This window comes from Monodelphis domestica, chromosome 3 (genome assembly GCF_027887165.1).
Source record: "Monodelphis domestica isolate mMonDom1 chromosome 3, mMonDom1.pri, whole genome shotgun sequence".
NCBI classification, from domain to species: Eukaryota; Metazoa; Chordata; class Mammalia; order Didelphimorphia; family Didelphidae; genus Monodelphis; species Monodelphis domestica.
In genome coordinates, this window is record NC_077229.1 from 253,093,649 (window position 1) to 253,109,463 (window position 15,815).

General features: G+C 37.0%; 1 long non-coding RNA gene across 1 annotated transcript; it reads right to left on the bottom strand.

Annotated features, from left to right (window-relative positions):
* Nucleotides 1-1,457: 1,457 nt before the first annotated feature.
* LOC103103783 (uncharacterized) lies at nucleotides 1,458-14,199 on the bottom strand. The gene is made up of 2 exons (XR_464865.3): nucleotides 13,922-14,199; nucleotides 1,458-1,925 (listed from the first exon to the last, which is right to left on the bottom strand). It is a non-coding gene; the product is annotated as an uncharacterized LOC103103783 (long non-coding RNA).
* Nucleotides 14,200-15,815: the final 1,616 nt, after the last annotated feature.

Genomic DNA, 15,815 nt, shown 5'->3' on the forward strand with positions numbered 1-15,815 from the left:
ACTTCCAATGTTCCAACCTTCTCTATATGAATAAAATTGAAAATTAATTCTTCCATTCAAGACTCTTGACATTCTAAGAAAGGAGACAACATGTATATGTATATAGAACTATGAGTCAAATCTATTAAGCTAAAATTAAGTAGGGATAAATGCAAATTTGTACTCTGGCTAAAAAAATAATCAAAGAGCTAAAAAAAAGTCAAGGTCAAGATAAAAGGGCTGTCATTGATGACAATTCATATGAAGAATATTTGGATAATTTTGTGAAAAGGAAACTCAATATTATTAAATAGTCTGACATGAAAGTAAAAAAAAAAGCCAAAGTAATCTTAAGCTCCATTAAGGGAGGCATGTTGAGAAGAATACAGGTGATAAAAGATCTGCCCTCAACAGCCCACATCCAAAGTACTGTGTTCAGTTTGTGATACATTTTAGAATGAATACTGAAAATCTAGAGTTCACCCAAAGCAAAATCTTCAGAATAGTAAGGAGACTGTTGAAGAAAAAAGAGAGAAGAAAAAAGAAAGCATGTATCACTTTTGAGTATCTGAAGTCAGATGGAAGAGAAACCAAACTTATTCTACTGTCCCCACAGAGCAGGATGAAATGGAATGAGAAGAAATTGAAGTGGTGTAGAATTTGACTTGATGAAAGGGAAAATTTAATAATTAAAAACATTTTCCTCAGTATTAAAGCAGGGAGGTTCAGAAGTAGAGGTTTCTTCTTTACTAGAATTCTTCAACTGAGGTATCAGATGATCATTGAGGAATATCATAGAGAGGAATCTTGTTATGGTTTAGATTTAACTAGGTCCTCTTTGGTATGTCTTCCTTCTAGAATATCCTATGATTTGTATATGAAGAACTCCTTTATAATTTTACCTATCTCAAAACTGGGAACAGCCAGGAGTCATAGTGGATAGAGAGTGGGACTTAGCCTCAGGAAGGTCTGATTTTAGTTTCCATCTCAGACACTTATAACTGCATCACCCTGGATAAGGCATGTGACCTTTGTCTGCTTCAGTTTCCCTAGCTGTAATTGAGGATAATGGTAACATCTACCTCCTAGGATTGTTATGAGAATCAAATTAGTTAATAGTTATGAAAGGCACTTTGCAAACCGTAAGACACTATATAAATGTTTGGTACTATTAGTTATTTTTATTAAATGTGATGGGCTATGTCATGAGACAGGGATAGTTAGATATGAGTTCCCTAATACTAGAGCTGTTCACGAAAAGATAAGACAACCTCTTGGTAGATAAGTTGAAGAAGAAATCCATGCTTTGATATTTGTTTGGACAATATGGCTCCTGAAATTATGTATTTATATTTCAGAAGCATACAGAAGAACTTTGAATAGGAAAACTAAAAGAAACCCCTGTACCATTACTTAAATTCACCTTCTGTTTACTCAGATTAAGATAACTCCTTCTGAAAAAAAAAGCAAAAGAAAAATTATTGCTATTGCTTCATGTTTTATTTCATTTTCAAAGTTGAGAATGTCTGATTTGACTTTGCCAGCAAAGATATTCTTTCCAGGTGAGGTATTTCTCTCTCAATGTAAGTGTTGAACAAAGTAGCTTACATGAACATTACTGGGCTTCACTGGATAGGAAATAAATAATTAACAGCAAGCTTCATAAACCGCAAGAAATGAACAGCAATCATCACCAGTACATGGCTTCCAGGTTTCTTCTTACATAAACTGCCCTCAAGTTGTAAAATGTACATCCTAGATTTGACTTTGGCTTCCTTCCAGAATCACTTGCAGTTCCATTTATATAGAAAAGTTTCTCAATCTCATTTGGGATTATTTTAAAGATGATTACAAAGAGTGTCTCTTTCTGGGAATTGACCAAATATTTAAAATTCTTTCCCAAATAATACCAACAGGTAATTTGCTTTGCTCAAGGGTGCATATTGCTAGAGGAGGAAAAAAAAACAGCTATTGGCACACTGCATAAAATCAAGAAACTCAGAAACTGGTCCTTACATTAACCAATTCACCCATTTCTAATAGACATTACATTATTTAACAGTCTGTACAGTTTGTTCATCCATTAGTGCTGATGGGCTTTACATGCAAAATTCCCATTAGTGTTTATAGGAGTTACCCATGCTAATCCCACAGTTGACTTTCAGACATGCACAACCCTAAAATTTAGACTAGCCATTAGGAGTCTACAAGAGATCCTGCCTGGATATCTCAGCCATTTCTCTGGCACAATTTAAATTAATAAATACAGGAGATAGAAAGGGCTTAATAAATGCTGTTTGATTGACAATCAATGAATGATATAAACAGCAAGTGAAAAAATTGTATTTTTCATTATGGTAAAAAGAAACCTCTATCTCTATCTATCTATCTGTGTGTATTGTCAACGTGGAAATCTAGAAACCTCCAGTTTATTTAGTTTGAGAGTAGAAACCCCAGTTTTTGACTGTCACAGGAGAGTTTTCCCCCTGAGGAAAAGCCCTACTTGCTTTGGTGCAGTAGGTAGTGCATCAGCCTCCCAAGCTGAAGGTCCAGTGTTCGGATCCTCGGAAGGAGGGTGTGATATGCTGGGAAAGGCTTCTGGAGACAAAAGAGCTACTTGGCAGATGGGATCTGCCTCCCACCTGAAGTGGATGTCTATTGTCTAGTGAAGTGGGACCTTCCCTCAGGGGGAAACCTCTCCTGTGAAAAGGTCAAAACCTGGGGTTTCTACCTCCCAACTAAATAAACTGGGGATTTCTAGATTTCCACATTGACAGTATATATGTATACAGCTCATAATTGCCTAGTATTAAATGATCCACAACCAACCTCAGCCTCTGTAGTAATAGATATTATAAACATCTGCAATCAGATTTAGGTGGGAAAATAGATTTCTGAAGTCAATTCCCCTTTTAGAAGTTCAGTGCAAAAAGTATTTATATCTTAGCTTACAGAGGTGCAATACAAGTTGGACTTTAGAATCTAGTGAGAACATATTGGGTCAAGTCTTTAACAAGATGATTTCTAAGTGAACCAAAAAAAAGGAAAACCCACAAATAAGCCAAGAGAAAATGACTGACATGTATGACTTAAGGATATCAGAATCTTAAATAAAAAATCAATCAATTCAGAGCAGTTAGGTTGCTCAGTGGGTAGAAACCAGTTCTGGAGTCAGGAGGACCTAGGTGAAAATTTGACTTCAGAGACATTCTAGTTATGTGACTCTAGGCAAGTCACTTAGCCCCAGTTGCCTATCCCTTAATTGTTCTGTCTTCGAATGGATATTTAATATCGATCTGAAGACAGAAGGTAAATATTATTTTTAAATGATCTATTATATGGCTAAAACCATATTGAGTGAAGAAAACTAAGGAACCATGTATGGTAGTTGAAGTTAGAATAAAGTTGCAGGTTGGGGAGAGAAGGGTGGAGAGAGAGAGAGAGAGAGAGAGAGAGAGAGAGAGAGAGAGAGAGAGAGAGAGAGAGAGGATGACATCCATCATCTAATGTAGTCTTAGTCACATTGATCAATGAGCCAAATAAAGTTCCTAGATACTATATATTTTATGATCCAAAGGAAAAGCTGGAACTTGCCTAAAGGGTTGGGAATAAAAATCTGCCTAAGGAAAGTAGTTTAATAGTGTGAAGAGTAGGTTTCAGGGAGAAGAAAGAGATGAGTGTTTAAATTTATTTATTTATTCTTTAGCACATGAAATCCTTAAAGAGTAAAAAAATACTTTCTTGGAAACAATCCTTTGGAGTTAGCAATGTCACATTATCCTTCCTATTTTACAAAAAGAAAAGAAACAGATTCAAAATGACTAGGAGGAGTTCAGGTAATTACAGAATCACTGAAACTAATTGAAAGGAATTTTAGGCCTCCATATGCTACCTAGACCTACTTTTACCTGACTATGGACCCTGCCATTCTCAGCAACTGGTAATCTAATCTTGACTTGAAGATTCGCCAATAAAGAGGTTATTTCTACTAAATTTATTTTATTAAGCTCATCTTCATAGTCAATCTAGATCATTATCAAAATCTTGATTGTTTTTCCACTTTAGTAGTCCCTCCCAATTTTGTTATCTGTAAACTTTATAATCTTATTATCTCTTTTCATCCAAATCCTTAATATAGATGTTAAGCAGTACGAGGTCCATGACATATCCCTGGCTTCTCTGTCGAATGTAGGCTAACTTCCAATTTAATATCTATTTATATCTATATTTAACATTATTGTTTGGGTTTGATCATTCTGCTTAATTGTACTATATTTTAGGTCACATCTGTGTATTGTCCACAAACATAGCATAATGGACTTTGTCAAATGTCTTTGTTTGAAATATTGCTATCTATAATGTTCTCTAATCTACCAATTAAAGAAACCTTGTTATAAATGAAAACTAGATTAATATAGTATGATCTATTCTTGATGAAGTTATGCTGACTCTGAGTCATCACTGCTATTCTTTGTAGATATTCAGAAAGCAAGCCTGTATTTTTTTTTAATTATCAAGGACTTACATTCCTTTTCCTATCTTCTAGTAAGGAAAATGTGGTCTAGAATTTTGCCAGGAATTAGTGAAACACTCACAGGTTTTGCCCTATAAACTCTTCCTTTTCAAGGAAAATCAAAGCAATATTTGTAATTAGACAGTTCATCACCATCTTTCCTATGTTGTATTATAATGTACAGATCATTGAGTGGTCCAGTAATCTCATACTCACATCCTTTCAGGTTCCTAATTTGTAGTTCATCCAGAATAGATGATTTAAAATGTATTAAAGGAATATAAGTCTTCTCTTCCATACCATTCTTTAAACTGATTTTTTTTAATTTTCAATTTTTTTCAATTTTCTATTTGCAATTATTTATTCTTCAAGGCAAATGAATCTTCTCCTTTAGAGAGAAAATAAGGCATAAAAACTGAGTAGTTCTATCTTCTGCTAAATCTTTGCTCATCATATCATCTTTCCTATCACTTCTTTGATTCTCCTTTTTTGGTCTCCAATAAAGCCAAAAAGTTATTTTGTTGTTGTTGTTGTTGTCCTTAGCTTTGATCTCTCATGACCACACAGTCATTGTCTCAGAATCGTTCCTGAAATCTTGAGCTATTGACTGCAAGCTCAGTGAAAAATGTTTCTACTACATTATCTTCTTTTTATATTTTTTTAAAGAAGTAAGAACCTTTCCAGTTAAAAGTTTGCCTACTAATGAAATTATGTCACAGACCAGTAGTTGGGGAACATGCATTATGGCAACCATAGACTTGATTAAATATTCATATAAACATAGAGTGAGCCAAAGATGGCTCTTTTCAGGCAGCTAGATATTGAAATAGATAGAAAACTAGCCCTGGGGTCTGAAAGACTTGAGTTCAAATATGATTTCAAGTTATTACTAGCTATATGAACCTGGGCTCATTTAACTTTTGTCTGGCTAAATTTCTCAGTTGTAAAATGGGGATAATTATAGAACTTTCTTATTAGAGTTGTTATTAAAATCAAATGAGATAATACTTGTGAAAAGGGCTTAACAGCTCCTGATACAAAGCAGGCACCATACAAATGTGTATTCCCTTTGCTTCCTGTCCCTTTGCAAGGTAGGATGAACGTTTTCCTAGTTATTTAATGGGGGAAAATAGCTGCCTGGATTTAAAACAGGTGAGGAGGTTATAAGAAAAGGAGAAATCTTAATAGAAGCTTAAGATAGAACTATGGAAAGGCAGCATCCATATATGTCCTAATGGTCAAGACCTTATTAAATCCTGCAATAGCAAAAGAGAGGATATTTTAAAATAACATATTTTTGTTCAGAGTCAAGGCTGTCAGTTCTGTGAGAAGAGGAACTGGATCTGAAGAAGTGTCTAGACTCTGAAAAGGACAATGTTTAAGAGAAATAAGATACAAAAGTACAGAACATTCCCAAGAAAGAACATGTGGAACTTATACCTCCTCCTGGGAAATGCTATTAATAACTCACCAACTGTATCCAAGGGTTTTAAGTAATCCATATGCACTGATGCAGGAATAATACACACTACTGTCATGGGCAGCTATCCTGCTAAGTATTCCCATTTTAGAATGGAATTTACGAGATGATTCTCTCCTATCTAAATCCTTCAGTATGCCCTGATCTAAACCTTCTGAACATCCAGGAATCTATTCTGTTTTTATAAAGAACTCCAGAAAATCAGATTAGGAACATTAAGTAGCAATGAATTCTTTTTCATGGCTAAGCAAATCCTTTAATTTATAGCTAAAGAATTTCATAGAATCTGAGAAGTTTTGAGTTGAAAAGGTCATGACCAATCCATCCTAATCGAGCATTACATTATAAGTGGCTCTCTTATTGGGAACAACTGTAAACCTTAAAATTTCTTAGACTTATAAATGTTGGAAATTTCACCATTGGGAAATTTCATACTTGAAGAATTTCCTACTGATAGTGGGAACTCTATTGGAATGTGAACCCCATTGGCATGGGAGGTTCCTTCTCCTCCCTACTTAAGATTACTTTAGGACAGAAACCTTTTGCTGAACAATGGAAAGGGCTTTGACCTATGCTTAAGCATAGAACAGGAAGTTCTTTGAGTCATGATTGATTTTAGAATTGATACAATAGAGATACTTGGAATGACAGAACCAGGTCTTGGAACTTCTAATCTCCACCCTACTCAGGGTAACAGGATTTAGGAAGGGCTGCAGCAAAGGATCAAGATTTAATTATTTGAGAATATGACCTTCAACAGACATGTGCAAAGCCACAGACCTCTGGGTGGTCCTGGGTTAAGCTAGAGCCACCATTGGCACAGGGAAGACATGGACAGTGATTGGTAGATGTGAGAACTGAGGGGAGGGAACTTGGATGGTTTCCTTAAAGATAGCTGGGTCAGAGGGGGTGGTTGGAGAGGTTTGGCTCTGAGAGGTTGTGCTCTGAGAAGCTTGCTCTGAAGGAAGCTGAAGGTGGAGGCCCCTGAGACTGTTTCTCCATTTTGGTCACGTGAGTGATAGGGACTGATCTCTTTTCTTTGCCTCAGCTATCTAAGGGCTTGGGCCTTTTGGCCCAGCCTAAACAGAGGGGGTATTTAAGCCCTATTCCCTTCTCTCCCCTTTCTCTCTCTCTCTCTCTCTCTCTCTCTCTCTCTCTCTCTCTCTCTCTCTCTCTCTCTCTCTCTCTCTCTCTCACTTTTATCTCTAATACCTTTCTTCCTCCTGTTTGTAATTAAAAATTCCATAAAAGGTTGACTGCTGACTTGAGTTTCATTTAGGAATTACATAGCTGAATTCCTTGGCAACCTTAAATTAATATATATATCAGTCTTTTAAAGTGATTTCCTTGTCACACAACAGAAAACAGCTAGTCATTTTTCTACACAAATTATTCCTTTAATATTTTGCTTTTTAAATTGTTGAGCCCTAGTCATTTCAGGAAGTCAGTCAATAAGAATTTATGAAGGGTCTACTAGGTACCAGGTACTGTGCTAATTATTGGAGATACAAAAAAGGGGGAGAGAAGACAATCACTTCTCTTGAGGACCTCAAAATCTAATAGGGTCACAACATGAAAAAAACTATGTATAAACAAGCTCTCTATATGCAAGATAAATAGGAAATAATCAACGGAAGGACAACTCTAGAATTTAGCAGGATTAGGAAAGTCTTCTTCTCTAAATAGGATTTTAGCTAGAACTTAAAGAAAGCCAGTGAAGCCAGGAGGCAGAGCTAAGGTGAAGAGGGGAAGACAGGAAAGCATCATTAGAAAAAGTAAATAATTGAAATATTATTGGGGGACCATAGGTGTGAGATGCAGGATGAACTAGAAGACACAGATGTAAAACTTCATGATAGAGAAAATATAAGAATTATCTCCATTTTAAAGAAAGCATTCATTTTAAGGAATGTTACAGAAATGGCACAATTATGAAGGTGGTTTGTAAAATCAATTCACAAAGTAACTGAATGTATGAAAGACAGTAAAGCTGGGAAGGAAAGGATCATGTATGTTCCTATTTACAAATAATTTTGTTCTAGTTGCATCAATCACTAGAGCACTGTAGTCTCCTGGGCAAAACCAGGAGCCATTTGAGACAGTTTTCCTTACCACCAAAATAAAAACAGAAAAAGCAAGTGGATTATATAGATTATGATATGATATTATATGATCAATTAATGACCCAGGGCTTAAATCTCATTGAGAGGAACCTGACACAAGTATGATGTTACATGAGGAATATGGTGCAGGTAACCTGGGGAAAGGCGGTCAGCATGGAGCAAGCTAGGTAGCACAGTGGAGAGAGTGCAAGTGCCCGGAGTCAGTAAGACCTGAGTTCAAATTTGCTTTCATATATTTACTAGTTTTGTGACCCTGGATAACTCACTTAACCTCTGGAGAAGGAAATGGCAAACCACGCCAGTATCTTTGCCAAGAAGATCCCTTGGTCAGAATTGGCAAGCTATGATCCACAAGGTTGTAAAGAGTAGGACACAACAGAATGACAAGGTGTGAGGAGGGGACTGGGATTATGCCAATGTGTACCCTTAAATTTGCTGCAGTATTTTTGGGTCAGGATCAGCAATGAGTTGCCAAGATCAAGTATACAACATGAGAGATTTGTGGCTCATAATTCATGAGAAATCAACTGGGAGAAGCAGACTGGTGAGAGTTTTAGTGATAACTGATGAAGGGTATGGTGGAATTGGGTTGGAAGCAAGACCAGAGAGGAAAAGACATGACTCATCTTCACACAATCCCTCTGGTTACCCCTTATGGTTTTGCCACAGTTACCTGGGGATGTGTTATAGCTTTCTACCTTTTTGTTCCTATTCTCTTATCTCAAAACCTCTTAATATCATCATCTCTCATTCTTTCCTACTTTATTCAAGTCTCTGATACAAAAGTGTATCTTCTCACCACAACCCTTAGAAGTAAGTCCTATAAATATCACCATTTCCCAAATGAGGAAATTGAGATAGGCAGAAGTTAAATGACTTGAGCAGGGTCACACAACTGGTTGCTTTTAGAGACAGGATTTGAATTTATGTCTTCCTAACTCTGAGTCTACTACCCTCCAATGAATCACCTAGCCACTTCTAGTAGTCTTCAAGCTAAATATGTGTGAGATGTATTTCGTGGCTGCCAAGAATAAAAGGAAAAAGATTACTGGAGCACCATTTGGACAATTTTCTTCCTAAAGTATGTTAAATTTATGGTTGGACTGGATATTAAATTGGTGGTCACCAGGGATTTAATTTCTAAATCCCAAAATGAATTACTAAAGTAGAATGGAATTTATGGTAGTTTATTTACAATAGAGGGAAGATATTAAGGAAGAGAGAAACGAGGGGAGAGAGAGCTCTGGCTTCCTCAGATTCAGGTAGAAATTCTAAGCCCCATCCAGCCAAGGGAAAGGAGTCTCAAGACGATGGGCCTTTCCTGGAAGTTCACACTTCCAGAGAGGCAAGGAAACTAAGTCACCCTTTCACTCTCCATGTTGACTGTCTAAAAGGAAAGCAGTCTGAGGTCTCCTGCAGGAGATCCTCTAGGGGTCCAGCTCAACAGTCAAGTGTCTTCACTCCAAGTCTAAGTGTCTATCTTCCAGACAAGCTTCGAGTGACTGATTCTTCCGGTCCAACTCTGAGTGACTGAATTCTCTATATTGAACGATCCTTGTGTGCCTTTGTTTCCTCTATTTCAAGATCTTTTTTTCTTGTGTCACCTCCCCTAAATTTTATGTCGACCAATCTCAGCAGATGCTCCTCTTCAGAACTGCCCACTCAATGTATAAAATCAGTGTCACACCTTTTGTAGTTATTTAGCACCTTTTTTGTGGTTAGTTAACACCTTTTCTAGTTAGTTATCACCCTTTTGTAGTTAGTTAACATATTTTTGTAGATGGGTATATCTACATTAAACACTGAGTTAACACTTTGGGGATTAAGATCTAAAAAATAGACAGGGGATTACAATTTAATCTTCCCAATAAAGAAAGAACTAAGAATCTTCTTTGTTACAATCAGGGGAGAGCTAAATTCAATCTTCACAAGTAAAAGAAATTGAGCACTTTACTCCAGATATAATGTGACCAAAGCAGAGTACAACTATTTCCTTACTTGTACTGGGTACCATGATACTGTGAATGTAGGCCCAAATCTTTTTTTTTTTTTCCACAATGAGACGCATTGAGCCATTTTTTCACATATTGAACCAATGATCTACATCCTGTGCTTATTAGATACATAAAATTATAGGTAAAAATTTTTATATGAGGATTGGTTAAAGGAAATGGATATATTTAACATGGATAAAAGAATATAAAAGAACATAAGCTAACTGTAAGCTCCTTAAAGGTAGAGCCTATTTTTATTTTATTATTTGCATACTCTTAGTGCCTGAAAGTGTTTCACACATAGGACAAAGGGAAGATGATGAGCAGGATGTAATAGTTACCTGATATTATTGAATTGAATTGGCTCTACTTACATACATGTTTCTAGGCCTGCTGAGAATGATTCCATCCTGGGACCAACTGAATAACTGGAAAGTCCCTTCTAGAATCACCAAATTATAAGAAGGCACCATCACACTGCAAACTGTCTAATTCTAGCTCACTTCTTTCCTCCACAGAGGATTGCTCTGTCACCCACTGGTTACTCAATCCATGTGCTTGTAGCTTTTCCTCTATGCCTTCCTGACTTTCCAGGTCCTTTATGTCTCCCCTGATTAAAGTTTAAGTTTCTTAAGAGTAGAGACATCTTGTTTTCTGATTTTTGTATTTGAAGCTCTTCATACAGTAGTTGTTACTTAGTAAATATTCTATCTATCTTTCTAAATATACACCATATTAATATAAAGAGCATTGATTAAACTATATAAAGAACACTGATTAATTTTTTCCTTCTTGGTCCCAGAAGTCAAAACTAAAATGGAAACTGACAAGGTAAAATGGTTCAATATAAAGAACTTCCAAATAAGTGGAATTACCTAAATGGACTGCCTTAGGAATAAGAGGCTTATGTAAGTGTGGATATCTTCATATGAAGGGTATAAAGAATCTTGCAAAGAGGATTTCTGGGTGTGGTCTAGGTTGTTCTTTTTGACAATTGATACTATATTCAAATATTATTCAGTTATCCTGTCTCAAAGTTCAGTAGGGAAATATGATTTGTTTAAGAACTTATGATTTCATAGGTGTCAGTATTTACTTAAGCCTTGATATATCACAACTCATCCACAGATTAATGTGCTGTCTTTATAGATTCCTTTGAATAAAATTGTGTTACTTTGTAGCCAATCTGGCAGTCTTTCCATGTTTATAATTGTTATTCTGTTGTTTCAGTCATTTCCAACTTTTTGGGAGCCTATTTAGGGTTTTCTTGGCAAAGATACTGGAATACTTTGCCATTTTCTTCTTTAGTTTATTTTACAGATGAGGAAACACAGGCAAATGTTGTTTTTTTTTCCCCCCCAGGTCCACAAAGCTAGTAAACATCTGAGTCCAGATTTGAATTCAGGAAGATGTGGTTCCCTTACTCCAGACCTGGCACTCTATCCACTGTGCCACCTAGCAGCTCCTGTTTACCTAGATTTATACTTAAATGATGTATATAATTAAATACCAGACACAAATAACTATATAATATATACCCCAAAACCCTATAATAAACAATGCTATTTTATAAATACAAAAGAGAGACTCACTTTGTTTATTTTTAAGAATTCAGGTAATTGGTTAGGACCTTCTAGATATGGAAAATGACATAAGTTCACAGTGTAGAGGGGGAATATTACGTAGTATATAGTACTACAGAATAAACTACATGGTATGGAGTGATATGAAATAAACTTGGAAAAGTTGGATAGCACCAGCTTGTGGAAGGTGTTGAAGGCTAATGGGTTTTGCTTTTACTTTTAGGCAGTAGGGAGCCACTGATAATAGCTAAGTAATGGAGTGATGTGACCAAATATATGTAAAAACAAGATAGTTTGACCACAGTGTGGAGAATGGATTCACAGGACTAAACACAGAAATGGGCAGAAAGATGCATTTGCAGGCTATTGTCCTAGTTTTGGATAGTGGTATATGAGAATGTAAACTTGTATGATGCCAGTGACAATAAAGAGGAGGAGACAGAAAAGAAATGTTTTAAGTACAGATATGAGATGAGGAAAAGAGAAAGATCATAGATCATCCCAATCTTTTATATATAAAAGATATAAATTAGTATTATCATCAGTTGAAATAGTGAAGTAAGGAGAACTGTCAGGAAGAAGAGAATGAATTCACGTTTAGCTATATTAAATAAAAATATATGTTGCATGCCATAATTAGAAAATCAATTGTGTGAGGGCAGAGCCTGTCTTCTTTTGTTATTTTTTCTTTTTTTAATTTTGTCTTGTAACATTATTCTTTCCTATATTGTCTGGCAAATTGTCCCCTCTATCACTCTCACTCTCACTTATTTCCAAACTCTGTATTGGCTGCATGCCTCCTGTCTGCCTTTTTCATTTTCAAAAATTCCTCATGTCGTCCATCCATCCCCACTGTCAACCCATGTCTCTTCTCCATTTTTTAGCTAATCTGTTTGAAGTTCCTTTTAGTTGATTCCTACATTTGTTTTCATCTCACTTTCTTTTTAACTCTACCATGTGACTTCTCACCTTATTATCCAATTGAAACTTTTCCCTTTAAGATTAGTGATTATATTTCATTACCAAACATCATGGCTTTCACTGAACTTCACCATTCTTGACCTCTCTTTAGCTTTTGAAACTGTCAGTCACTCCCTTCTCTGTAATAATCTCTTCTCTCTAGTTTCTGTAGTAGTCTTTGGAGACGCTAATCATTCTTGCTTCTTCTACCTGTGTGATTGGACCTCCTCCTTTACTTGTGCTGAATATCTTATTCCTTTCATTCCCAGCAACCTTGGATATGTTCCAGGGCTCTATCATGGGCCTTCTTTTCTTCTCCTAGGACCTATACTATTTCACTTGGTGATCTTATCAGTATCAATTGATTCTATTGTCATCTCCAGGCTGATGAGGTTCAAAAGTATTTGTTCAGTCCTAACCTCTCTGCTGACTTCCATTCTAGCATTTCCAACTGCCTTCTGGACATCTCAGAAGAGAAGTCTTAGATCCTCTAAATCCAATCTGTCCAGAACTGAACTGAGTAGGTTTTCTGCCAAAGCCTCCCCTCTTTCTATTTTCATTAGGATACCAACACTTTCCCTGTGACCCAAGTTCACAATCTAAATATTATTCTAAATTCCTATCATTCTTCTCCATATTTAATCTGCTCCAAAATTCTGTCAATTCATTCTTCTAACATTTCTACTACATTCTTTTGTGCTCTGACACTGATACCACTGGGGTACAGACTCTCATTATGTAACTCATGGATAACTGGTGTCAGGAAGCCTACTAGTTAGTCTCCTGAACTGAAATCTCTTCACACTAGGGTTGATCCTTCATTTGGATAGAAAAATGATCTTTTTAAAGTCTATGTCTGATTATTTCACATGTGTGCGCACATGCACACACACACATACACATACATATACACCCTTACTTAAGTTGTCTTCTCTGTATCAATGAGGAATACTGAGAGAGGGGGACCACAGGAAGCAGGTTGAGGTAGGGGACTGAATTCAAATAAGCACCTTTCTTCTTGTTCCCTCTCTCTGCTGGACAGCCCTAATGGAGTCTGTACCTAACAGACTAACATTCACCCCTCCCCAAAACTTCTCCTTTGAATATTTTAAATTCTCCCTCCTATTACAAAGTTTGAAGACAATTTTTTATAGTTAAAGGTCTAATTTGGGGGGGGGGGGATAAGGAAATAAAAGGAGAAAGGGAGAGGAATTTCCCTAGCTATAACCCCTATCTCTGGTTGAAGGCTTCAATTCAAAGTCTCTTCAAAGAAAATAAAGTCCACTTACTCTGAGGGAAAAACAGATATATACCATCTGGAATCTGCACTGGGCAAGACTCTTTTCAGTTCAGCCAGGTAAAGGAGGGTAAAAGCCAAGTACTTCTTCAGCCTTGCTCCTTCAGAGGGGTTGGCCAGAAAAAAAGAGAAGTCAAATGGTGAAGTAAACAGACCAGACCACAGTTCTGGCTAACTGCCCCTCCTTTTAAACCTTCTATGGAATTCTCCCTTCCCTTGCTAGGTCTGGAGAATTCCATCTGTTCTTCCTGAGCTCATCTTCTTTGCATCACATCTCTTTTCTTCTGTCTTTGCCCATTTCTCTCAATCACACCTCTCACCTCCAAGATCAAATATAAAACCTTTTGGTGTTCAAAGGCCCTCATAACCTCAGCCTCCACCCACACATCTTTTTTCCCTCTTACATTTTACTCCCTTCCATGTACTCTGCCATATAGTCCCACTGACCTCCTTGCTGTTCCTCATAAGGGACACTCCACTTAACTACTTAGACATTTTATTGACTGCCCTCCATTCCTAGAACTCTCTCCTTCCTCATCTCTGTCACCTGGCTCCTCTGGTTTCTTTATGTTCCAGTTAAAATTCTGTGTTCTAAAAGAAATCTTTTCCAATATCTCTTAACATGACAGTCTTCCTAAATGATGGCTTAGAGACAGCAACAGTTCAGACCTACAAAAACCTTTCCTCACTGGATCAAGAACACAATGCTTCAAGGGGATTGAAAACCAAATCTAACAATAGGAAAGAGCTAGGGAACCCTCCTGCTAGACTCCACTAAAAAAGTACTCCCCCCAAAAGCCTGAATTCTAGAACACACAGGTTTAAGGGAAAGGAAGAAGGAAGGTCCCAGGACCCCTCCCCCACCTACAGTGTGGAGTCTCCAGCAATGGCTAGAATCTCTGGGCAGGCAGGGGTGCTAGTCTGGAGGGAGTACTTTGCTGGCACAGCTGTGCCAGGCTGAGGGCTTGAACACAGGTGGTGTAAAGGCAGCTGGAAGAGAAGCACAGAGCAGGCAGCATAATAACAGCCAAGATGCTCGATCTTGACACACACACCCCTTCTTGAGGTTTTTGCATGAGGGAACAACCAGATTTGTGAATCAACTCTGCCCTGGCTAAATCTCATCAATAGGGCAGATGAAAAGCCTTCAGAGGGAAGGAAATCTCAAGCTCCAATACTCCTCCCCCAAAGACTGATCTAAGAGCCTTGCTGACTAAGCTCCAAGGGCAAAGACTGAAACAAATTACAGGGGAAAAAACTTGATAACAGGGTGCAAAGCCTAGGTCATTTTAGGTTTCTGCTGTCAGTTGGAGAAGATCCAACTAACCTGATTAATCAGAACAACAGAGAAGAAGCCCCTTCAGTACAGAACAGCCCAAACCCACAGACCCAGCACATAATGAGAGGAGCAAGATTACAAGCAAATACAGGGGGTAAAGAAGGGGAAAATATGAGTGAACAACAGAAAAAGAAAAAAGATATTACAATTGACAGCTTATATCTAGGCTATCCAACAAAGAGCAAATAGAACAGAGGAAGATCAAGAAACACCAAGCAAAAATACAGAAACTCCAGTAAATTAGACACAGGCTTTGGAAGAACTCAAAATACAATTAACAAAAAAACAATTAAGAGAGGCTGAAGACAACTGGGAAAAGAACTTAAAAAGTAAAACAAATCATCTGGAAACAGAAAATAGTATCTTGAAAGCCAAAATTAATCAGCTTGAAAATGAGGCAAAGGAAATGAAAGATGACCTCCAAAGAAAATCAGACCAGAAGGAGAAGGAGGACCAAAAAGCCAGGGATGAAATTCAGTCTTTAAAAACTAGAATCCAACAAGTAGAAGCAAATGACTTCACAAGGCAGCAGAAAACTATAAAACAA